Source organism: Anser cygnoides, chromosome 2, assembly GCF_040182565.1.
Source record: "Anser cygnoides isolate HZ-2024a breed goose chromosome 2, Taihu_goose_T2T_genome, whole genome shotgun sequence".
Lineage (NCBI taxonomy): Eukaryota > Metazoa > Chordata > Aves > Anseriformes > Anatidae > Anser > Anser cygnoides.
Genome location: NC_089874.1, coordinates 97,624,581 through 97,649,680, shown reverse-complemented (window position 1 = coordinate 97,649,680; position 25,100 = coordinate 97,624,581).

Genomic DNA, 25,100 nt, shown 5'->3' with positions numbered 1-25,100 from the left:
CTAAGGAATTAAAGACGGTTTCCACTTAGCTCCACAGTAGGCAAAGGCTGGGCTGTGATCTAGGGCTTTAGGGACTTCTCATAATGCGCTGGTGCTCGCTAGATCGAAGAATTGAGTTCTGGCTACTGGATTTTTAATCCTCCTGTGGCTGATGTTGGGAGCTCCAGTGATTTAAGATCTTTGATTACTCAGAGCTTGGCCCTTTGATTGAGTGAACTTCTGAAGACAGCGTGTGACTGTGATTTCAAGTTAGCGGTTTTAAGTAACTACTGGAAAAAATAGATAGGAAAAGCCCTGTGATTAAGATGCACCGTCTCTCCCTTTAATTGACTTTCTGAAGCTATCTGATGCTTTACTCCCTACACACAAAAGAAAAACTGTGTGGATCAGTATTTGTTCTAATGAAGAACTCAAGTGTCACAATATTTGTCTGGACTTGTTTTGAGTGACATATCTCATAAAACAGTAGACACTAAAGGTTACATTTTCAAAACATATTTTTAACAGTATATATATTGGAAGTTGCAGCAAATACAGCCTTAACACACAGGGATAAGTTAAGCAGTTGATATAATTTCAGTTTGCAGTACATTTTCAGGTAAAGTACATATTTGGCAGCAGCAGAACTATACATGCATAAAGGCAGATAGGGGTCATGGAAAGCTGTTGGTGTATCAGTAGTTCTAGCAGTACCTGTTTGTGAAACTGACTATAACATTGTGATGTATCTAATTATACCCTTGCAAAAAATGTTTAACAGCAGTCATTCTGAAGGAGGTGGAACCACCCTGCCAAGAAATGTTACAATAACATTCGCCTTTTGGGGAAATAAATTATCATTTTTGTAAAATAAAATTTTAATGCAGTGACCGTGTTTCAAAATGGTTCTTGAGAAAAACGAGTTCAGACTTTGGCTATTTATATCTTTGGTATGTGTTAAAAGCAACGATACCCTTATTGTTTAAAAGGTGAGATAAAATACAGTTTCACTGGGAGCATTGCAGGAGGCTGTTTGGTTGAGGATCTCCCTTGATGGTCTAGCATCTCTACCATGGGAAATAAGAGAGAAAGTAAGGATTTAAAAAAAAAAAAAAAAAGGGCTTAGAAAAAAAGAAAGAAAGAAGATGTGGGAGGCAATGTGGCTTGTTCATTCATCTTATGGGTAAGCTGCAGAATTATTAAGATGTATAGTGAGCCATGGAGACATCCTGGATTTATTTTCATGTACTCAATAAGATTTTAAGTATGAAGGGTGTGAACAAGACTGTGTCTGACTTACTTATATCAATATCACAGAGTAGCATTTTGTTTCATATTTAAGCAACCCTGAACTCTTAGCATTTTCTAGGTAGCAGAAGAAATGGAAAAGGCTGGGAAGGACATCATCTTTCTTTTCCTCTAAGAGCTTTTCCTCTGGAGGGCTTGACTGTGAGAGGACATGGAAAGCACACAGACTTCTCCAGAGTACTGTATGTCACTATTTAAATTTTTTTTTTCCCCAGAAGTAGAACTCCATGAATGCATGGAGACACTGCAAGAGCAGCTTGTCTGAGTTTATAGTATAAAATTTTGTAAGATAAAGCTTGCCCTTGTCAGTGTTTTTTTTTTTTATTTTTTTTAGAACATTTATATTATGCACCATCACTTTTGAACAGCCTCACATTAATGACAAAGCTAGGGCTTCTGAAGTAGGGCAATGTGTGGGAACTGAATCCCTTCACTAGGTGGCTGGGAGCGGCATTTTTCTTCTCTCTTACTTGCCACCTAATCTTCAGGTACGTGTTCACATAGCATTGCCAGAAGGATGCTACTTTTGCTTAGAGTGAGTCAGACGTACAGTATTAACCATGTTTTAGGGCAGCTGCAGCAGTTACAGATATCACTATTCACTGGTACGTAATTTCATTCTGTTTATAGACCTCTGCAGTGACAATAGCATCAGTATCTTTGCCTTAAAGCAATAGACATTTCAGGTATGTACCCTTAACAGCTGGTTGCTTGAAAAAGTATAAATCACACTGCATTTGTGTACTAGCCTTGCAGATAAAGGGTTTCTTGTCTATATTTACATAGGACATTTTATATGTTTTGTCAGTGTTTCTATGTGCATGTGTGCACATGCTCTGCTTCGCAGGTATGTATATCTCTGAATGTGGCAGCCTCAGGAGATATGACAATGCTTGACCATTTTGGCTTTAGTGAAATAAAGTCCTGCTTGTCTTCTGGGAGGGCTTCTGGTGCATTCATTTCACCTGGCTGAAGAACACAATATCAGGTTTTCCTCTGTTTCCCTCCCTTGTTGCTTTTTCTTTCTGCAATCTGTGTTAGCTTACTGTTTCGTTTGCCTGCCTCACACTTGTTTTATGTCTTTTTTTTTTTTTTTCCCCCACAATTCTCTTTCATGAGCTAATGTTTCCAGTCCTCACAGATTTCAGCTTTTGCATGGGAGAATGGAAGCGTTTGATGCTGATATGTTTTTTGTTCTATGCGAACATCCTCTGTAATCTTCTTGAGCAGGCTTTAGGGAATACACAACTTTGCCTTTGCACTTGAAACTGAGCTGTGTGAATATGCTAATAAACTGTACATAGTAGCTTGGGAATCTCATTTGTATAGTGCAGACCATTCTGCTGCATTTCCGATGGGCACATTCGTGGTCATGTGGGCAAGCTTCTGTGGATGCACTTGGTGTGGCCAATCTGCATAACCAAATATTGAACAGTAGAACACTCCCTGTATAATCATTCATTAATTTTATTAAAGGTGTGCTGGGACTGGAATGAGGATTAATTAGAAAAACTAAAAACCATAATTAGTAACATATTTCTCTTGCTGTTTTCTTTTTCTCTGGCTTCTTTTTCTTGGTGCCCTAATTATTTCCCATCTTTTAAAATTCACTTTAATTTCAATTTAACTCTCACTGGGCATGCAAACTTGACAAGTGTTTTTTTTTCTTTTTTCCAAAGATTGATTGACAGCAGTTTCGAAACTGTCACAGTGCTAATTAAAACCTTGAATATGTGTCTTTATGAAGTCTGAGACACTGTGCACTGCTGCAAAATCCTGGATCTTGTGTCTTGAATGAGGTTTTTAACAGCTAATATGGAATCATTATAACTTGCCTTTCCTCAGGCTTGATATCCAGGACTCTCCCTCACACTTTATTTATCACTGAATTTAAAGCTTATGTTAACAACATGAGAAAGAGAAGCTTTCCCAGGCAATGATACCTGCTCTGTCTAGCCAATATAATTTTATACTTTGCCTTTTCTTCTTGGCAGGACTGGGCAGAGTTGGCCCTTACAAAAGTGCAGCATAGGTTGACTCACCGTCCTGTAGATACCGGGGGAATTCGTGTTAGGGGTACAGTGGTCATACTTTACCATCTCTGGACCGACTGCTGGAACTGTTGTCAGGAATCTTCTACCCTTATACTTAAAAAATAAAATATTGGTAGCATAAGGCATTGACTGCTGAGTGTAATGGACTTGGGCCCTGCCTTCCAGATTGCAAACTTTCTGGAGGCCAGAGTATGCCCCAAATCTTAGGAAAGGCACGGCTGGAGGGTAATGCAAGTACCTGCCTCTAGGCCACAGTAGCAAAGACAAGCTAGAGTAACTGGCCTGACTACTTCATGTTTTAAAAAAGACTCTGCTTAAACATATTGCAGGAGCATTACACTAAATAATTGGTATTATAAGACTGACTATAAAGAGGTTATGCCTTTAAATTTTCTGCACAACACTTAAAAATTAGCTCATTTTCTCTGTTTCTTGCTGACAAACATTCTAAATATTTGTTGTATTTAAAGGATTCTTTTTACTGCTTAATGCATATTCAAATCAAAAATGTGAGATGTTATTTACCCTCATTTGGTATAAGTATTCTTATACTTAATTGTTTGACAATTGAAAGTTTAAAATCATCTTGAGTTAAGCTGATATTGCTACAGGTGACAATTCTTACAGAAAAACAAAACAAAACAAAACAAAACAAAGAAAACAGTTTGGATAAAATTTATTTCCTTTCTCAGACACTCAACTTCTGGTTCCTTAGCTTTAGCGGTCTTCTACTTGTTAGTTGTCCAAACCACCATGCTGCTTAGGTCCTGATTTCCTTATTCTAAATGTACGGCAAGATTATCAGTACAACCTGCTGGAAGAAGGTGCTGGCTTTTCAGTGCCTGAGACCTTTCTGAATTTGATGTGCTGTTAAACTCAGCCACCTCAGCTGTGAGCCAGAATATCGAGCATAAATCTATTAGGGTGAGTACAAATGTGAGTGTTCTCTGTTTGAACAGTTTTTCTTTCGTCATCATCATCTTCCTTCACTGCATCAAGGTCAGCCTGTCCAAGCAGAGGGAAAGACAGCAAAACAGTGTAGTGCCAAGTGGAATTGCAGAGCTCAGTGTGAGTTGATTGGTAAAGGCTGACTTCAAAAGATCTCAGTTGCTGTAAAGCCAGCCACTAAAAAACAAGCATCTCTTGCAGTTGATGATGATCAGGGTGATCTGACTCTTGCCTCTATATCCTCCACCCCATGCACACTCTCCCTGTGCATATAAAACATATGCGTCCCTGCCTACATTATCCCTCTGCCACAGTAATTTTCATGGGAAACAATGCTCTCCATCAATTTATGAACTGTTGGACTTTTTATGAATGCATCATAAGCAAATCAAGGTATAAAGAAGAGAGGTGAAAATGCATTTAACAATGGAGGGCAAAAAGCATATGTCAATGCTACCTCTTTCCCTTCCCTATGCAAAAACCTTTCTGGCAAAATTATTACAAGGAGCTAACACAGTTATTCTCAAGTAACTGCTTTTACCACATATATTCAATCTTGAATATAGTGGCCATTGCATACACTTCTGATTTTAATAGGGGCACTTTCACAAGAAATTGTATATTTGTGTCTGGTGATAGAAATTGCCTGCTGTGGCAGTGACTGTGCCCAATTTCAGACCTGAGATATCCATAGGTCCATCCTCAATCAAAAGCTGCTCACTTGAGTCCCCTCTGCTCATAGACGTAAAGGGAATTATCAGGTTTTGTATCTTTTTACCTCATAGGAACCTGTATCAGTCCACTGCAGTCCACTCCACACCTTTTCAGACAGAAAAAATACAATTGTTTAAACATAAAAATATGAAAGAACTTTCTTTTCCCTATTTTTAAATTATGGGTAGTACTTACAGTAAGAGTGCCCTGATTAAGATGTAATAAAAGTACTCATGCCTACAAATATTTATAAGGTAACATTATGACAAGCACAATAAAATATAACCAGATAAATACAGGAGGGGAAGATGTTGGAACAGCATAATGATCTTATTTTGCCTAAAAAGAAATAATCTTAGTTAATCATTCTCCGAGAAAGACTATAGTAAAAAAAAAAAGAAAAAAAAAAAGGAATAAACAGTGTTAAATAAGACAGAAGATGGTCATTTATTTTTTCCTGAACAGGACTTTCTTATCAGTGTGCAGACACGGGAAGCTCCCTTCTCTTCTTGATGGGTATCAGAGTGCAAAAGGTCTAGCTCTAGCTGATAAAATTCTTTAATGATCTAAAGGTAACTTTGGGAAGTAAAGGATATCAGATATTGGAGGCTGAATAAACTATAGCTCTCTGTATAGTAGCAGTGGCTTATCTTTCATACAGTGAAAAAAAAGTCAGCAAAGTTTGAGGCAGAATGTCTGTTTATTTCTCTTTGTAAATGTGGATTTAAAAAGCATGTGGAATGGAGAGAACAGAGTAATGGGAACCTCTATACTTTTCATATTTCATCAATGAATTTGTTTCTGTTAGTGTTCTTAGACCATTAAATAAACAATTAAATAAAATACAAAAGTCCTGACATTGTAATTAATCATCTGTTTTATTGCCACGGTTAAGGGTCAGCCAAGTATTGATCCTCATTTGCTAGGCCCTGCACAAACAGAGTTGCCATTCTAACTAGAGACATTGCAAATGATGTAGGACAATGAGCTGGCCATAGGAGGGCCCATCTTTTCAGGTTCGCAATGAATTTTAGAAAGACATGAATCATTCAAAAAGAGAAGCGAAAGGAAGTTGGTTATGGAATGAAGGAAGAGCAGAAAAAGGAAGAACATGGAAAAAGCTAAGCAGACATCAGTGTCATAGAGTTACTTACAAAGTAAGAACTGCTTCATTATTAAGAGACAGTCAGCTACTATCAGCTACTGTCATCACTCTCCTCCAAAACAGAAAATCAGAGCCTGATAATTGACATTAAACCTGTGCTCAGAACCATATTCAAATGTACTCTTATTGAGAGCAACACACTTTCTTATGTTGCTGGCAAGCTAATAACATGATTTCACCCATTTTTCCAACATTGTGTGTTATTACTCAGAACAGTCAAAGCAAACCTGGGGGTGACCACAGCTTTCAGCTCTCCTCCACCCTGTTCTTGTTTTCCGCAATTTTAACACAAGCCAGTTTCTAATTTATTAGGTTGGTCCTTTGGTATCACAAACTACTCTGTTGCTTCAGAGTAGGGTCTGGTAGGCCACATCTACAGTGTCCTCTTAGGTTCTAGTGTGGCTAGGAACTGCATGTGGTTGCAGGGCCCTGTACTCTTCAGCCCCTGTGCTCCTGTACATACCCCACTTCTTGGGAACCCTCTGTCTAAGCAGACCTGTGGATATGGGGCCCTACATAGCTTATTGCTGGATGGAGAGGAAATCCTCGATGTCCCAGTGGCTGTCAGACACCTCCCTTTGCTTGCATTATTTTTCTAGTGTTGTTACTACATTAATGGACTAGAACAGTTTCCCGGACAGGTGGTGAAATACCCGTCCTTGGAGAACTTCAAAATGTGATTGCACAAGGCCCTAAGCAATCTAATTTATCTTTGATGTTAAGTGTGCCTTAAGCCATATGTTTGACTGGACAGCCTCCCATGGAGATTTCATACCTAAATTACTCTGTGATGACCCATATTACTCTGTCATTGGGTCAGTAAAATCTCTTTGGGCAAGAATTTAAATTTGATCATTTTGTAATTATTTAAGGAGGCCTGGAAAAGATGAGGCATGTGCTATCTCCAAGTGATAGCACACATCTTCCAAAGTTGCATTTGAAGCAAGTGTGAATGCTCCATTCAAGCAAAAGGGAACAAAACCTATGAATCATTGATCAGGTAAATACAGTGACATATACTTATATATAAATTTGGATATATAATACATATTACATGTGCATCCCCATATGCATTCCATCTTTTTCTTAATGTGCTATGTTCAGTCTGATTGAAACAGTAATTTCCTTGAGAAGAGTACTTGTTATTCTCCTCGTATTTGTAATATTTAAACAGTATGATCAGATCTAAATTCCACTGAACTCAATGGAACAATTTGGCCAACAGCATTTTTCTTTCATTATAGGTTCTGGTGAAGCATTGACAGTAACATTTTTAATGCCTGCTTCCTATTCAGTGATGTTAATTGTTTATAGAATAGGTGCACGATAAGACCTCTTATTGAGTGGCTGCTCCTGGATGAGGCTGTGTGAAATATGAGTGACACTGGAGTTTGGTGCATGCTTGATCACTTCAGGGTAACACTGCCGTACTTCCTTATCATTTATACTGTCAGATAAATTGCTTCTGGCTCTGACATGTTTAAATGCGGCAGCAACCATGTGTTCTAGTTCCAAATGATTATGCTGTGCCACTACTGCTCTCTGTCCTCTGGATTGGTTTCCTGTTAGGTTACATTTTAATTAAAAAAAAAATAGCATTGACTTTCAAAGCATGTGAGGGTGAAACCTTTCCATAATCATTGATCTACACAGTTTTTAAAAGCCTTTATAGGTGTGGATGGGTTTGCAAAGATTTTACTGTGCAGGTGACTGAGCACTGGCACAGGCTGCCCAGAGAGGCTGTGGAGTCTCCTCCTTGGAGAAGCCACCTGGACGTGGCCGTGGGCAGCCTGTGGCCTTACTTAAGCAGGGCGTTGGACCAGATGGCCTCCAGAAGCCCCTGCTAACCTCAACCATTCAGTGATTCTTTGACTTTTTTAAAAAGATATGGAGGTCAGGGATGCTGAGGCTCAGAGAACAGTAGTTAGTTGACCACAGGTGTCCTTTTTGATATGCTTGTCAATGACTTGGATAAGGCAATGGAATGCTTGCTTCAGCTTGCAGGTGGCACCAAACTGGGTGATGGTGACCAACTGTGCTTGAGGACAGGACTGCCATTCAGAAACACATGGACAGGCTGAAGGAATGGATCAACAGGAATAGAATCATAGAATGGCTTGGGCTGGAAGGGACCTTAATGATCATCTAACTCCAACCTCCCCACCATTGGCAGGGATGCCACCCACCAGATCAGGTTGGCCAAGCCCCATCCAGCCTGGCCCTGAACACCTCCAGTGATGGGGTGGAATTTCATGGAATTCAGCAGTCCTGCACCTGGGAAGTGAGAACCCTGTGCAACAATACAGGCTGGAGACAGAGTAGCAGGGGAGCAGCTCTGTGAAAGGCTTGGACATCCTGGTGGATGCTCAGGTATCCATCCAACAAACCGGGCATAAACCAGCAGTGTGCCTTGGCAGCAAAGAAGGTCCTGGGTTATATTAACAGGAACATAGCCAGTAGGTAGAGGAAAATGATTATTCCCATCTATGAGTTCAGCACTTATAGACCCCATCTAGAGTAATATATCCAACTTTGGGTCCCCAAAACGAGAAAGATATTGATAAACTGGAGCAAGTTCAGCAGGGGACCACCAAGATGACTGAGGGCAGGAGTCCTTGCCCTATGAAGAGCTGCTTCAAGTGATGGGGCTTTTTCTGTCTGGAGAAGAGAAGGCTTCAGGAGCACCTTACAGCAGCCTTACAGTATCTGTGTGGAGGCCATCATGAAAGTGGAACCAGGCTTTTTGGTGGTGCATGGTGGCAGGACAAGTGACAGTGGGCATAAGCTGAAAGAAGAGAATGTCTGACTGGGTGAAAGAAGAAACTTTTCAGCATGAGCACAGTCAGGCAGCGGAGCAGGTTTCCCAGACAGGTTGTGCAGTCTCTGTTTTTGGACATTTTCAAGACAAGACAGGATAAAACCTCCGAGCAACCTGGTCTGATTTTATAGCCGACCCTGCTATAAGAGGTCTAGAGAACTAGAGACCTCTTCAGGTCCCTTCTAACCTGATATATCCAATGAACCTATAGAATACTTTATCTCAAATATGACAATCCCAAATATGCAAAGTCCATATGAATAAGGGTGTATGTGATGCTTTCACCTAAAGTTTCATCAGGAATAGTAATGATGATCTGAGCTTATTTGTAGGCTGGTACCTTCAGTAGGGACTTAACTGAATTTTTGCATTGTGTTTTTTGTATGTGTGCTCTATCCGAATGCTCTTACTATGTGTGTCTTTTCTTCTGAGGAGGAGGAAGAGAGAATTCTTTTAATGTCTTGACAAAGGTAAATTTACTTTTCTTCCTCTTCCTGCTTGACTCAATAATCTTTCACAGTTAACTGAAAGGGGCCTGTGATTCATCTGCAGTTTCCGTGGTCCAGGTGAGCTTTTCTAGTTTGCCCCTCAGCAATGAGTCAGGCTGTGCATTTCTACCTCTGCAGTTTCTATAAGAAAAGATTCTGAGGTGCAAAACAGATGCCAGTTTTGACTGTTCTTTGTCGAGCTTGTCTGCAGATTCCCTAATTTACTGGTACTTATTTGCACCAAGAAAGCTCACAAAAGTAGTTAAAATTTTACTTTTCTTTAAAAATCATATTACATACAAGTATTATGCATTTAACAGTCCTCCATAAAGAATTTTGTGAAGATGCACCTTAAAAAATATCTTGTTTGGGTAAGGTCAAATTATTTTCTTGAATAACAGGCTGAATGATAAAACAGATGTGAAAGCATCTACAAAAGTGAGAGAATGACAACCACAACAAATGCTGTCTCTTGCTTCCTCTCACGGTGTACATTATTTGGTTTCAGCACTGATTGGGCTGAGAGCTGAAACTTTGTCTAAGCAGGGATGTTTTGGATTGTCAGAAGGGGAAGCAAGTGATACAGGAGAGATGTAATACTCTTCTTTGGAATCTTTCCATTTTAGCTTTTTAACACAAAATCAGGCAGTAGATATAGCAGGGTAAGTGGCAGAATAATTCTTCTGTGGGCTAAGCCTCAATGAACAAGGATGTTATGTGAGATACAAATTTCCTATAGAAATTTAGGAATAGAAGGGAATGGCATGCTGGATTTCTTTGAAGATCTACAGAGTTGCCAGGCTTCTCCTTTCTATAAAGATCCTGGGATGTGCCAGGGTGTTGTTTAAAAGCACTGATAAGTACCAGGTGTCCCTATGAAAAAAATTAATGATGGTAAAGCAGGATGTTTCAAAGTTAGTCTAATTCTTTATTAACCAACTTAGTGACATTGTTTTCCCTTATGACAAACAAGTAGAACCTTTGAGCATAATCAGGCTACAAATACACTTCTTAAAACAGGTAATTTTATTTCATGTAAGGATACAAGGCCCTAAGTTATTATATAGTATTAATTTCTCTAGCCAGTCTTCAAAACAGCTGTTTATAAAGAGAAGTCTCTGTTTGGAAGCATATTTTGAAGAGAGAACCATTTTGCTCTTTCTAGTCAACTAAAAGTAAATTGTGAATTTGCTTTCTTACCGTGTCCATGCTTTGGCTCTGTAATAGGTTATTATATGTTTCAAGTCCTCAAGGTTTTGGATATGGGTAAGAAAATGTATGTGTCACTTGTGGAGTATACAGTAGGTAGTTTACTTTGTAAAAAGCCAATAACTCAGTTTTTTTTTTTTCTTGTTCTCCCTCCAAAATATAGGTGACAGGTTATTTATGAAAACACATCTTAGGCAAGTAATTCAAACCTCAAATCTTTATATTCCTTTAAGTGTCATTTTTTCCCTAAAGGCTGTTATCAAAATAATCTAAATCACTTTCTTTATATTAATCAAAGAATTACAGCGCTTAAATTTGTAGTTGTCACTCACGTAGTTTGTGCCTAAAGCATTTTGAAATTGTTTTGTGTGGTCTTTTCAATCACTGTGGGTTTTTTTCTGAAGACATTGTCAACATGCACAAAGAATGGGATCACAATCATAATGAATTTCATTCCTTTGGGACTTTGAAGGTAAGGTGTAATCTGATCTCCAAGGGTTTTAACAAAACTAGTCATTGTTTCAGGAATTCTAGCATTCAGCGCAGTCAACAACTGCTCAGTCATGGAACATCTTTTTCCAGCAAATTGAAAAATAGCAAAAACAAAAGTTTCCTACTCAGTTCAGCAAAACCTAATGAAATCTGTAAATGAGCCTCTTTACAAAGGAGATTCTAATTTTCATATTGAAAGTTCAAATAAAGTTATTTATTACTTTAGGCATCTTATGTTGTAGCAAAATTCCTAAACCAGCGTCTCATTATAATGTTTTATTAGATTAGATTATTCATATTATTATCACTAGGAATTATTTGTTCATGTTGTAAAAAAAAACTGGAAAAGCAGAGTATTGCTATGTTTGAGAACAGATGAACTTTTTGAAGTATTTTTGTCTAAATAACAGAGACCGAAGAAAAAGATGAATAGTGCAATAGCTGCATTTGATTATTGGAGAGTAGTGTGTAAAATAACTGTGAAAATAATATCTCGAATACAGCGAATGTGAACAGCTTAGTAATTTTAAGTAGACTCATCAATTAACTGTGCATTGTTGAGGTCTAACATACTTATCTTTGACTGTGTACCTTCTTAATCAGCTCAAATTCAACAAACAGGATTAATCTAAAGACTTAGGGGATAAATAAGCACAAAATTTAGCACAGCTTCTTGGATATATACTTTCTGGGGTGATATAGAGCTTTTTAACTCCGAGTAAACTTGTGAATTAAACTGTAAAGCATAAAAGAATGGAATATTAATTATTAACTATTGAGAGTATTATTTCAAGTCTCTTGTAAAAGGTCTGCTATACAGCCCCATATTTTACTTAGTTACTACATGTAGTTACAACAGTTAACAGAGACATAATTCACAATAGAAATATTAATTAGTAACATTTAGCATAATGTAGTATGTTTTGGTAGAGCAAAGTAAATATTTATAAATTATTCATTGAAGTGGGCCACCGCTTGTGTAGGCACTCACATCCAGGATATTTATCTGTGATATGTAATCTACTTAAGTTGCAATGAATTCATTTCAAACTAGGAAATAAAATCAGCAGCGGTAGAAGAAGCCCAGGAAGGAATTATGTTTGGATTTGGACAAATACTGTGAAGGGGGGAAAAAAGAAAAAAAAAAGGAAATAAATGCGCTCTTTTTTCTTCATTTTATTCAAAGAATGACCAGAAAGTCTTGGATAGTTCTCTCCACCTTTGATGTTGTTTTTAATCAGTAGGAGAGAAACAAAGAATTTCATCCAGGACAGCAAAAGAATCAGAACAAACCAAGAAAGATAAATTTTCTTGAGTACATTTTATAAACAGTTACAGGCAACTCTCAATACCTTGAAATCTTTATTCAGTCTAAGATTTTCCAGCTGTTTTGTTGATAAAGGAATAAAATAACAGATTAGAGCAATGAATAATGTTTCCTAGATAATTTGAGCACCTGCTTTAATTCTGAGGATAACAAGATGTTAAAGTTTTATATTACCCTGTGTTAGCTGCTAAGTTTTGAAGCATTTGGTATATTACTGAAGAGTTGGGATAGTTACACTTCCAGACACTAAACATCACAGTTTCATAGAAATAATCAAAATAATACAGTATCTTTTAAATTTTATTTATTATTATTATTAGCTATTTTTATTTTATTTTATTTTATTTTTTTAAAGAGCTCATTTGAATTTCTTCAAGGTGATCTTGCTTTTTTCTCTTTTTTTTTTTTTCTTTTTGTTAATTTAAAATCTCTGGCTAGTATAGCAGGGAGAAGGAAAGTGAGAAAGAAAGAAAATGTTCAAGCGAATGTATTCAGTGGGGAAGAGAGCAGAATTTGGCAGTGTTGAATTAGCTGTGTTTAGTAGGGGGCTTGCATTGTTATCCTCTTCTTACACACAACCCCCAAGTGTTCTAGTGTATTTTAAGGGAGATATCTGAAATCACACAGCGAATTGAAAGATCAATAAACTAGCTTAGTTCCTCAAGCAGTAAAAACCAATTTTGTGGTGTCTTGTTCTCTAAGCAAAATTTGTGGAATTACCCTGTAATTATGGACAAAGTGTGCAAAAAAACAACCTCCATGAAGGACCAAAAATGTGCAACTGTATACTTTTTTCCTTAACCATCAGTTTTGAATTAAAGTCTTTAATGACATTTTCAACAAAAAAGGCATCACTTAGTAATTATCTATTCATTAAATATTTTTTCTAATATATATTTTGTTTATATTTCTATACAATATGTATGTAATAATATATAATATGTATGCAATAATTCATCTCCAAGCTTTGCATGTGTAATGTGAAAGAAGAGATTTTTGTGTCTGTGATTACAGTTATGAAAGACAGACCTCTCCCGTCACATGAGTAGAGCAGATTTGCTAAGAGGGGCAATGGCCAGTTTGTTCTGTATTTTTTCCAGTAACTTCAATATGCATCCATAACAGCAGCAACGAAGGTGCAATCACATGAAAGGTCTGAATCTCAGATCTGTTGTATTCAGTGAGAGAACAGTGACTAGGATTCAGTGAAAAACTGACTGCAGTGGGATTTGCATTGAGCTTTACTTTTTTCTTTCAAATCCATCCTCTCTAGAAGCAACATACAGAAAGGTTAAACGTGCCTCATTCAGTATGGGCATGCATCTCACCTATTTGTAAATGTGAGATCACAGATATTAAGTGACCAGGGTGGGTTTCAAGGATTTTGGATATGTTCATGACAGACAGATAACAAAACTCACGTTACTTGTAGGATCATCTTACAGTAGTCTACCTAGGAGAAACAGGTTCTAGTCCCTCGGCTACATACATAAGAGGTTTGCTCAGCAGCTTTATGAAGGGGATGCAATCTCTCTTCCTAGATTTTTCTGCAGAATAGTCCCATGAGAGGTGGGGTCAAACACCTGGCTTGCCCAGAAAGAAGAAAGACTGACTTCTTACCTCTATGCCAGGGAAATGCTGTTTCTACTGGGTAGAAGTTATATGTTGTTTTTACAGCATTATCACTCTCTTAACTGTTATGTTTTGCATGGATTCTGGGAACAAGATAATAACCAAAGTCAACCCTAGGGGTGAGATAGGCAGAGATGCACCTAGCTTGAAATTTTGGCTGAAGTGTGCAGAATGCCTGCAGTGCTGTGTGCCATCAGGAGGTGGGTAGCTCTGCTCATGGCTGGCAGCAGAAACTTAAGAGAACAGGGTTGGCATCACTGAAACCCTGAGGGACTTCTGTGTTTTCAGAGCTGGAGCAGAAAGGGAAGGAGACAGGCGAATTTAATATTTAAAATTTAAAGGGTAGCACAACACTGAGAGTATTGAAAGCTAACAGAAGGCTGATGTGGACAGGGAAGCTCCCCACTCCTATAGAGACTGTACTGTATGGACCGGGTACTGTATCCTGATGCTGCAGGGTAAGAAACCTAAATCTTATGAAGCTCAGTCTCTCTGCCCATCACACCTGCACTGCTGGTGCAAGAGCTGTGAAAAAGCTGTGGTCCTGTGTGTGGGATGCGGCTGGGGACTGGAGGTTATTAAAGGGTCTAAGCACCTCTGTTCCTCCTGTCTAGTAAACCTAGTGCTGTTTTTTCTCCTAAAAACCTTCTATCCATATGATTTGGTGGAAGAAAAAGTGCAATACTGGACAAGGTTCATAATTTTAGGTGAACATTTGACATATCTAAAGAAGTGGACAAGTCATGGTGATCATAAAGTTTTAAGAAATCTTTGTTGCTTGACCTTTTAGAACTCTACTTAAGCTCCAAAAAGACTTTAACAGAATGAAAGGTTCACACGTAGCATTTCTTAGCATTTAGAATTAAAATGGCCTGCTCAAATCAGTGTAACAATGAAAAAAAAAAAAAGGAAAAAAAAAGAAGCAAGCTGAGCTTGCCTTTTTAGGGTTCTTTAAACAGAAGGACTTATTTTGATTGTAACAAAAACACCCATAAATCTATGCACATATATATTGATCTTTCCTTCCTCTTAAAAATGACTCTGTCCCAGTAAGTTGGCATATTTCATAAACAAACCAACAAATTATTGATCCATCATATGCTCTAAAAGTCCTGTGAAGAATCTAGGTTGGTTTTAAGTTCATGTTGTACCTAAGGGAATGAGAAACTCCAAAATGAAAAATAGATATTTAAAAAGAAGCACAAATAATAGAAGATGTATAGCTACTTTTTACTTCAGCTTAACCTTTCATTGTAATTCATTCTCTGTTCATCAAAAATATAGCGTATGAGCTGATAAGTTATGTTATGTGGTAATATGGTTCTTTGTGAGGGCTATTAGGTATTAAATTAATTGCATATCCCTGTAAATTCTTTTTTTTTTTTCTTTTTTTCAAATGCTGTGATAGTACAGATTTTCTTAAGCAGAATCTGTAAAAAATTAAGACAGCCTAGCATCTTGCTGCTGAAAGCAACATTATATTCTGTTTGGACTTGAGATGGATTCTAGTCACGCCAATTTGAAAAGGAAATAATGAAGCATATTGCAGATATGTACTAAGATGTGTACTAAGATGTGTACTGCAGATGTGTGCAGTACTAAGTTAATGAACAGGGTTCTGAAATGTTACAGCCAGGAAGCTTTTCAGTTATTCAACCTGCCTTCCTTACACCGTTTTGAGGAGCTGACCTGACACACAGAATCACCAGGAGCTTAGCCAGGAATGACTTCCCATTGAGGGATGGCAGTAGGTTAAGATTGCCTTTTAGAAAGGAGAGAGCATTAATGATACTAGTTAGTGGTAAAATAAGCCACTGTTAGTGACTATTTATTCAGTCATTGGTCCATTAACCAAAAGATATAATTCACCTCTTTTAAAGACAAAGTGTAATAGTAGGGCTGTTCAGAGTGATACGCAGATTCAATGGCTAGTTTTGCAAAACACCTGCCCTGAAATAGTTGAAATTCCTGTACTTAAGCAAATATCAGAGGGGGGAAAAATAAAAAAATAAAAAAATAAAAAATAAATAATATGCTTGGACACTTTGGTACAAAGCTGTGATCTGAAAAAAAACTTTGTTCAGCAGCTGAGTAATAGTAGAGACACTTTCCAGTTTGACCAGAAAGTTTGTGATGTTCCTGCTGTTCTCGTTTCTTCCTTGCCCTTTTATACTTGCTCTCACCTGCACATATAGAGATGTTTTCTGATGGGGCAGGAAGCAGTAACTCTGTGAGCAGGGCTTAAATTCCCTATTCAGTCTTTACCAGTAGGCATGTTATAAACTTACCTATACATGCTCGCAGGGTTGGGCATTAACCAGGGCATGTGTTACTTGTCCCTATCTGCACAGTCATGGCTTCTATAAGAAGGATAGAAAGTGCATACAGTTACTCTATGTCCCCTACTCCTTTAATTTCTCATCTCTGTAAAGCAAGCAATGTGTTATTTTTAAGGCTTTTCTTCTATTTCTTCTATTCTGTGAATAAGAGGAAGACTGAATTGATCAATCAAACCTTTGGAGAACAATGTCAGAGTTGACTAAAGATGTTTTCAGCACTGAGCTTAAAGAATCCTTAAGCAGCATAAAGGAACCTTAAGTTAATCTCAAAAATTAAAAAATAAAATAAATTTTTTTAAAAAAATGTACTGATCTAACAGCACACTGAGCTAGATGCATGAAATACAGATCACAGAGTTGATTCATAAAATTTTACCCATTAAATCATTTTCTCCCTCTACTGCAACATAGCACTAATTCTAGTAATTCTAGCTAATTACTAAATTTATATACTGCATAATGTACCAAAGTGTACTAGAGGTTAGTTATCATTTGATCACGTAGAAAACAACAAAATTCTCAATTATGTTTTACTGCAGTTTTCTAGTTACTGTAAATATTTATTTTTCCCAACTTTAAAGAAAGTACTGTATTGAGGTATATAATCCTAAAATTATTTTTATATGTTTGAATGATTCTTGAATTTTTCCTAGCTATTAAAAGTTAGATATTGAATGTCAGATGAGACTGAAATTCTGAAGTTCTCAGAGGACAGAGAAATGGGGATGATGGATTCACATCCAGTGCCTGAATACTAATTATGTATTTTTCAGAGTGTGTTAAAAGGTAAGTCAGGAAAAATGTAAATAGTCTCCCTCTAATGATATACAATTGCTCTCAAATATCTGACTTCACTTTTTGATTTGGCAAACAAAACTACCGTTACCTGATCCAGTCACTTTTTGAACAAAAATGTCAAGCACTCTTGAAGGCTCAGTAATGAAAGAGACTGGGTGTAGAGTGTTTGTGAGGAATTCTGTAGTGAGATGCTTAGCAGAGCATGCATACGGCTTCAGAAGTGTTGTGTGAGGAAACAACATTTCAATCTTCAAATCCTGAGTATCTTAATTACTTAAAACCTGTGGAATTTGTGTTCACTCTAATACAACTGTAGGAATAATATTTCCTTGAGTAAACAGTCTTGCTAAGAATACAGAAACATGATAAACATGGATTCTGTAGACTGTTTCAATTTAAAATTTATTTCACTTGTACATGACAAAAATTTTATGAATTGATTTGCAGAGCCTATTTGCATGGAACTGCATTAAGTAGGTATCATTTAAAATTTAAACCTACAATACTGAATTGTGTGTCTGAAGCCAAAGAAAATAAATGTGTGCATACAACACGCACACATATAGATAGAGATTTATCAAAATCACGTTAAACTAAATGTCATTCCCCTAAAATATTCATTGAAACAAAATTTTCAAGGAAAAATAGTTACCTTCCTGTTTGGAGTCTCTTATCAGACACTATGGTGTGTGTGTGGGGGGGTGTTTTTTTAATCCCTTTAAGTTATATATGGTTTAGAGCCCATTCTATTGCTTCTCATGTGTGTGCTGCAATTGCCAGGTGAGGAGTCTTTGGCAGGAAATTCTTTGTCAAGAACAGGAAAATATATGCACAATGCCTAGGATTTGAGTGGCAAAGCCAGAGCTGCATTTCTGGGCAGAAGTACAATGTCTACCTCTTCTCTAGGCTATGCCTCAAAAATTTAACCTTACCCACAAGTGGCACCTGATGTCAATTGGAAGTGGCAAAATGCTGGGTTGGACTGAAACTTCTGGCAAATTCTTCATTTTATACCTTAGTTTAGATTTAGTGACAATTCATTTCCATATGTTTTTATGATATGCCGATAACTCCCTCCCCCCAAATCACTTGCTTTATCTAAATATTGCACCACTGAAAAGAAGTTCAGAAATTTGTTTACTGACTAGTTACTAGAACCACTAACGCTTTGCCAAATGTACCTCTTTACAAACTTTCTGCCTGGTGTTAAGAATGAGCTTTACTGTTTTTTTTACAACGTCTTGCAGTTTTTAATGCATGGGCTATTCTAGGCCCGTAATTAAAATCCTGTCTGAGCTATCTCCATAATGGTACAGGAAATGCAATGCACATCATGATTGTTTGCAGCATCATTTTTTTTCTGTTTGCATAGGAATTCTCAGTAGCTCACTGATGCGGAAGAACTGGTGGCCTCATTCTACCACATTTCCACATTGCTCCATCCTCTAGAAACCCTTTCCTCACACTGCCTTTAGACCTTTACTGATGTGTCTCTTGTGTCTCTCTCCAGTTGTCTTGGCTGGTTAGCCAACCAGTCTTCCTCCTGTTATTGCTGCCCAACCAACAGGACTTTTAGGATCAGACTTTATCTTAAATCCAGTACCTTTTACCTCCCACTTCTCTTTTGTTTTAGTGGGCGTTTTGTCTCCCTGAAGCATCCATTCAGAATTTGATCTCCCAGTGGTTAATCTCATTACAGATAATCCCATGTACTGAAAATCCTTCCAACAGGCTAATCTTGTGAACAGCTTCCCTCTGCTGCCTTCTCACCATTCTTTAAGGGGTGAATCATTTTTATCTATTAAATTAATGGATCTCACCTGTGTATATCTAGTTTTCCCCTAAGACTAACCAGATTTTAATGACATACTAGCCTCGTGCTTTGCATAATTTCTTTGTTAGGCGATAGAGAACCAGGCTGATGTTTTGATCACCACTGACATAGATGAAAGAACTGCAAGATTCAAAAGTGGTTTCATACTCAAATACCGGTGACAAAAAGAGGGACAAGCTTCTGAATAATATTAATACATCACTACTCAATTTATTAATATCTATCTATTGGCTGTGGAATATGGAGATTGCAATTATCATAATAATTTCAATGGAAATTAACTACATAGAAATCTAAATGTCATCTTTCAATGAGTATGTACAAGGGTACGCATCTATACTTGCACATGTATGTGTACATACTGTACAAAACATATTTATAACATAAGATTTAATGTAATGTTAAAATAGCTTCCATAGAAAAATTCACAAAAGGACAGTTACAAAAAAAAACAAAAACAAAACCAACACCTGTTACATAAAAATGTGTTTACTGCTAGTAATCCATTAAAAATAATTTTCTTAATATTTTCTATATTATGTCAATGGCCTGAAATGTAAGTCACACAATTTGAAAGAAATCTTACACAGATACAGATATATACACAGCATCTTTCAATGTATACTCTGTGTGTCTTGGCTTGTGTAAATAGTGAAAATATGAGTTGAAAGCTCTCAGAACTGTCTGAGTCTTCTTTCCTGTCTTGGTTATCTAAACTTTATCTGGGAACGGAGAGACAGTAAAATGCCATAAAGCACGTACAATTTACCAATAAATAAGGCCAATTTTTGTAAACAGACTTTTAATTATTTTTAATTAGGTGATGTCTTAGATTCTATTGGTATATAATGGAGCTTGCCACATTCTTGAAAAAAAATTCCTCATACAAATTATTCAACAAATATTGACATGCATGAATTTACTTAATCAGTGAATAATATTCAGCTAGCTATGGAATTGGTCAAATGCTGCTAAAAGCTGTTTGTTGAATAATGGTACTGATGAACAACAGCATTACTGTTTGAATAATATATTTGACAAAGACTAACTGACCAATTCTATTTTTATCAGGTTAGAGATTTTGAAGTCTTCCATTTGAGCAGTCACAGAAACTCTGGGTACGCAAGACCCATGCAAAACCCAGCTATTTGAGTAGTTCTTGCTAGTACACTAAACCAGGGAATGGTGCATATTTTGCATTAGTTCACATACCACAAATATCTTCTGAAAATTAAGTTGTCAGGACTGCTTACTCCACAGGAAAAAAAATAAATGATTTGATTCTTCTACCTATTTAGTGTAATACTTGGTAGACTTTTCTTCTCTGGTGTTTTTCTTGGCAACGTGGCTACATCCTTCAGGAGGTTCAGGAATTTTTCTCTGTCGTTTAAGGGGTAACATGCTCCACACTTCTGCCATCAACAGCTCAAAAAAAAAAAAAAAAAAAAAAAAACCCACAGTGGAAGCTATTAAGCTCTTAATGAGTTTCAAAAAGCAGGGGCATCTCTGGTTGTTTAGATCCAGACTGACTTCAGTGTCTTAAAAAAAAAAAAAAATCTTGGCTAAAGGTATTTGAAAAGAGGTGTAATGAATGTGGAAGAGTTAGGAGATGCTGCATTCACCTGATAAATCTGGAAACAATGAAAAACAGGCATCAAAGAGAGACACAATTCCTCTAGTCCACCATCCACTAGATTTAGAGGGATGGAAACTGAACTAGCAGGTTTAGTACTGGCCTTGTGGATGGGGCGGGGGGGGGGGGGGGGGGGGGTGTGATTATGGTCTGAGAAAGCTATTCAAATGAAATGGGTGTGTTTATGTTTGTATGTGTTTCTGTGGGTGTGTGAAAAATAGGTTTTACATGATTTATCCCTGGAGCTCAAAGCTTTGAGCTTTATTCACTACAATACCAAATGCATGTTAGGTAAACAGCTGCATTCAGAGCAGCAGCAGGGTTAATTAATCCAAGCCAGTTCAGACCGTGATTGCTCAGCTATTCAGCGTTGTGCTTTTATCTGATGTGGGAGACCAGGACTCTTCCCCTCCTTACTCAGTGAAGATTTGTCTTGCCCAGTCTTTACAGAGGGACAGACTGCATACCTTGCATCTGAGTGACACAGCACATTCTTTTTGAACAACAGTCAGCTTGTGGACATAGCTTCAGAAACTGGATTTAAAGTATAATAAATATAAAATATAAAATATAAAATAAAACATCTGGGAAGTATAGTACTTAAGTACAGATCTACGCCTTACTGGGCTCTAGCTGCCTGGACTGTCCTGTTGTTCTACTCTATAATCTACTACTGTAGCCTTAAAAATCGATGCAGTTTAAAGCATAGGCATGCCAATATGAACTGTCATCAGGATTTGGATCTATGGGCACACCTTCGCAGGCTATGTCTACATTGGTCATTAAATTAGTCCAGCCTAATAGGATTAGTCTGGTAGGGCTAAATGATCCAACGTCCATACTATACGTACTTTGAGAGGTTTACTTTTGGCTACTTCTAGTGTAGTCCTGTGGGCTGAATGCCTGATTTCACCTGATGGGCATTTAGGTGTGCTCTTGGGAGGCATCTTTCAGTTTAATTTAATCCAAGTAGACTTTCCAAGACACTACACAGTATAAACAAAAACACAGTAACTTAGGTGGATCGAGACATTTGCTTCAGAGGTGTATTCCTCAGTTGACTAAAACACTAATACAGACATACTCATTGCTCATGGAAGTAGGCTGGCTGTGTGTTAGATTTTAGATAGTCATGGAACGCAATTAAAGTCTCATTATACTTTCTCGTTAAAAAAGGCAGACAGAACAGCAGCTGCAGTTTACTGAATTCTACTTGTTAGATTTCTTTGAATGAGCTTGCATTGGTGAGTGGGTTGAGCAGAGGGGTGAAGCGAGGTGTTTAGGATTTGATAAATATATTTATTCCACAAGTTAATTAAATCTGGAATTACAAATGTGTTAGCGTTTGTCAAACTTCCAAAGCATTGCATATACTGTAACAATCAATACATTAAAATGTATTAATATTAGCATCTCTTCTAAGCTGTGAAACAATGTTATTAGGATCAGTTGCAATGCTTATATATAAAATTTAACTCCTCAGTCCTACAAATTTTGGTCTCTCTTGTTTATTATCTGAGAGAAAATCCCAAACGGTATGATGAGCAAAGACCTTTAAATCTACAGTCCCTCTGGAGTATAACAGTTTGACTGTAACTGCGTCCATGAGTTAAAAATATTAAGGGTCAAAAGCAGGTTTAGGAGCCCCTCAAGTCTGACCTAATTATCTACAGTACAATTCCACTTTTCTCCAGATACAGTTCTATATCTGGAGGCCAATTAATTTTTATGCTATGTACAGTGGAGCATTTTTTTTGTGTCTCTTCTAGTCACTTGGGATTGAAGAATACTATAATATTTCAGTATAATAACAGAACATAATTGAGATATTGTGATTTAGTAATATAATAAAGTTCTCAGCATCACACCTAGCTACTATATGAACTACACCAGAAATATACAGCTGTATGTCTAACATTTTAGATAGAATTTGGGGTCTAAATTCCTAAAACCCAGGAATCTTCATCTCTAATCTACACAAATCTATGTAACACAATGGCTGTACAGCAATGTATGAACCTGCTAGCCAGGTTCTGATCTAAATGCACTAGAAAATCGTTCCTTAATTGGCTTCATAATTATTCTGCTGTGTACATTGGTGTGAGTCACTTAAGCCTTCTGTGCCTCAGTTTCTCAGCAATGACATTCACTTCTGATTTTAGAGTACGTTGATACCCCACTACGGACTAGCAATGCAAAGGAAATTAAAAATTGCTAGTAAGTCATCCTGATTATTGCCTTCTGTATTATTAGTTAGAAGGAATCCTTCAACTAAGTGCATCCTACTCTAATATGAAGCTATTTCCTTTTCTCTATCCCTGGTTGAGTTCAGGAGGGCATACACAGTACTGCTAACCAGGAGTGGGAGACACCACCCCTGAGAAGCGTCTCCTGAGACCTGAGAACCAACAAAATAATACTTTAGTGAAAGTAGAAAAACAAAAACAAAAACAACAACAACAACAAAACACAAAACAACAACAAAGATACCGAATTAAGGAATCAACAAGCATAGTCACTCATATACAAAAGAAAAGAGAGAGAAAAATGGATGCGATGACACAAAAAATAAAAAATGTAAGCTGAAATTTCTGAAGCACTGGACATTGGACCAATGCTACCCTGTCAGCAAATACTTCTGAAAGCCCCATTTAAAGTTTGTTCAAGTGTGCTTTACATCAGATGCCTGCCTTGCCTTCTGTGGTGACCTAACATTCTTCATCTTTAAAGCATAACATATGCTTTCTTAATGTTCAGCCCATGTAGCTCGTCCATTTGCACTTGCACCTCAGTCTGCCATCACACTTGCCAATGTATTGCATTGTGTAGGAAAGTCATTCCTCCATGTATGTGAGCCATTCCTCTGCTGTGCTTGGTGAAGCAGAGTTATATTTTCAGTGCTGTGCCTGAAAACACCTATATATAGGTGGTTGTATACATATGTATATATATACCCTACAGCTGGATTTTGATGTTTCCTTTGATTTTCAGCTTCTGAGTGTTCATCAGATAAGTCCTTGGTATGGAATTGTATGGTAGGAACATGCAGGTGACAGCCCTGCACCTGGAACGTTTTGTTCTACCTGATAAATCTAGTGAAAAATTAGTAAAATTGGTGACAGATGAGAAAACAGTGACCAATGTTATGCTATCAGAGATTTGGTAAAGTATTATTGAGAAGTTGTGGAGTGAATGTTGTAAGAACTTCAGAGCACCAGAAGCAGCGTGTATGCAGAGCTGCCAAGGCTGGTATGGGAGTGCTGCATACTGTCTTGTCACTAACGAGAACAAGAAACACAACTGAAGCCAGGAAAATTCACATGAAAATTAAGGCACACTTTTGAAATGGTGAAACAAACTAAGCTGATGAGCAGTGTATTCTCACTCGCAGTCTTCAAACCCCAAATGGCTACCATTTGGAAAGTACCTTGAAGATGAATGTAAGCTTTTAGACAGCGCAGGGCCTATCTGAGTAAAATGTAAAACTTTGTGTTAGGCTGAGCCTTCTACTAGTTCCTTCTGGCCTTATTACTGTCTGGTTCGTAACTTTCTGGCTGTACCAGGTGTGGGTGCCTGGGCACTGGTAGTGAGGGCTGCGGGGCTGCCCCAATGGCCCCAGCAACCACACTGTGGGGGATGGCTGCGCCCTGCAGCCAAGATGGCGGCGCCTCAGGGAAGTGCATTTAAGGAAGGGCAAAATGCCGCATAGTCTGGGGGAAGGCAAGGAGGGGAATAACAAGAGTCAGAAACAGCCGAAGGAACACCGAGGTCAGGGGGAAGATGAGGAGGAGAAGGTGCTCCAGGATGCCAGGACAGATCTCCCCATGCCAAGCCATGCGGGCTTCCTGGCACGGCTGCGGCCTGTGCAGAGCCCATGCTGCAGCAGAGGTTTTTTCCTGAAGGACTGCAGCCCATGGGAAAAGCCCACAATGGAGCAGTTAATGAATTTTCCCCAAGTTGAGTCTGTGTTACCTGCAACAGTAATTGGTAAGCAATATCCCTGTCTTTATCTTGATCCATGAGTTTTCTCATCCTGTTTTCTGCCCCTCACACACTACTGGATGCCTGACTATGCAGTATGAATCTAGGGTATACTTCTAAGCCATAATCTCTTCAGGGGAAAAAAAAATGCTTCAAAAACAACTTGCATGGACTGCTTAGCTTGGTCAGATTTCCTCTAAATGTGAGTAAAACATTTCTATACTACCTACTGACTTAAACAGAATAAAAATAGCATTCAAATTTTAGATTCAAGGAGAACTAATGTAGGTAGAGATCCTAACAGAAGATTGATAATTCTGAAACTGGCCCGAGAAAGGAAAGGTTTAACGTTCTTCTATGAGAGGATGGATGTCAGAGCAA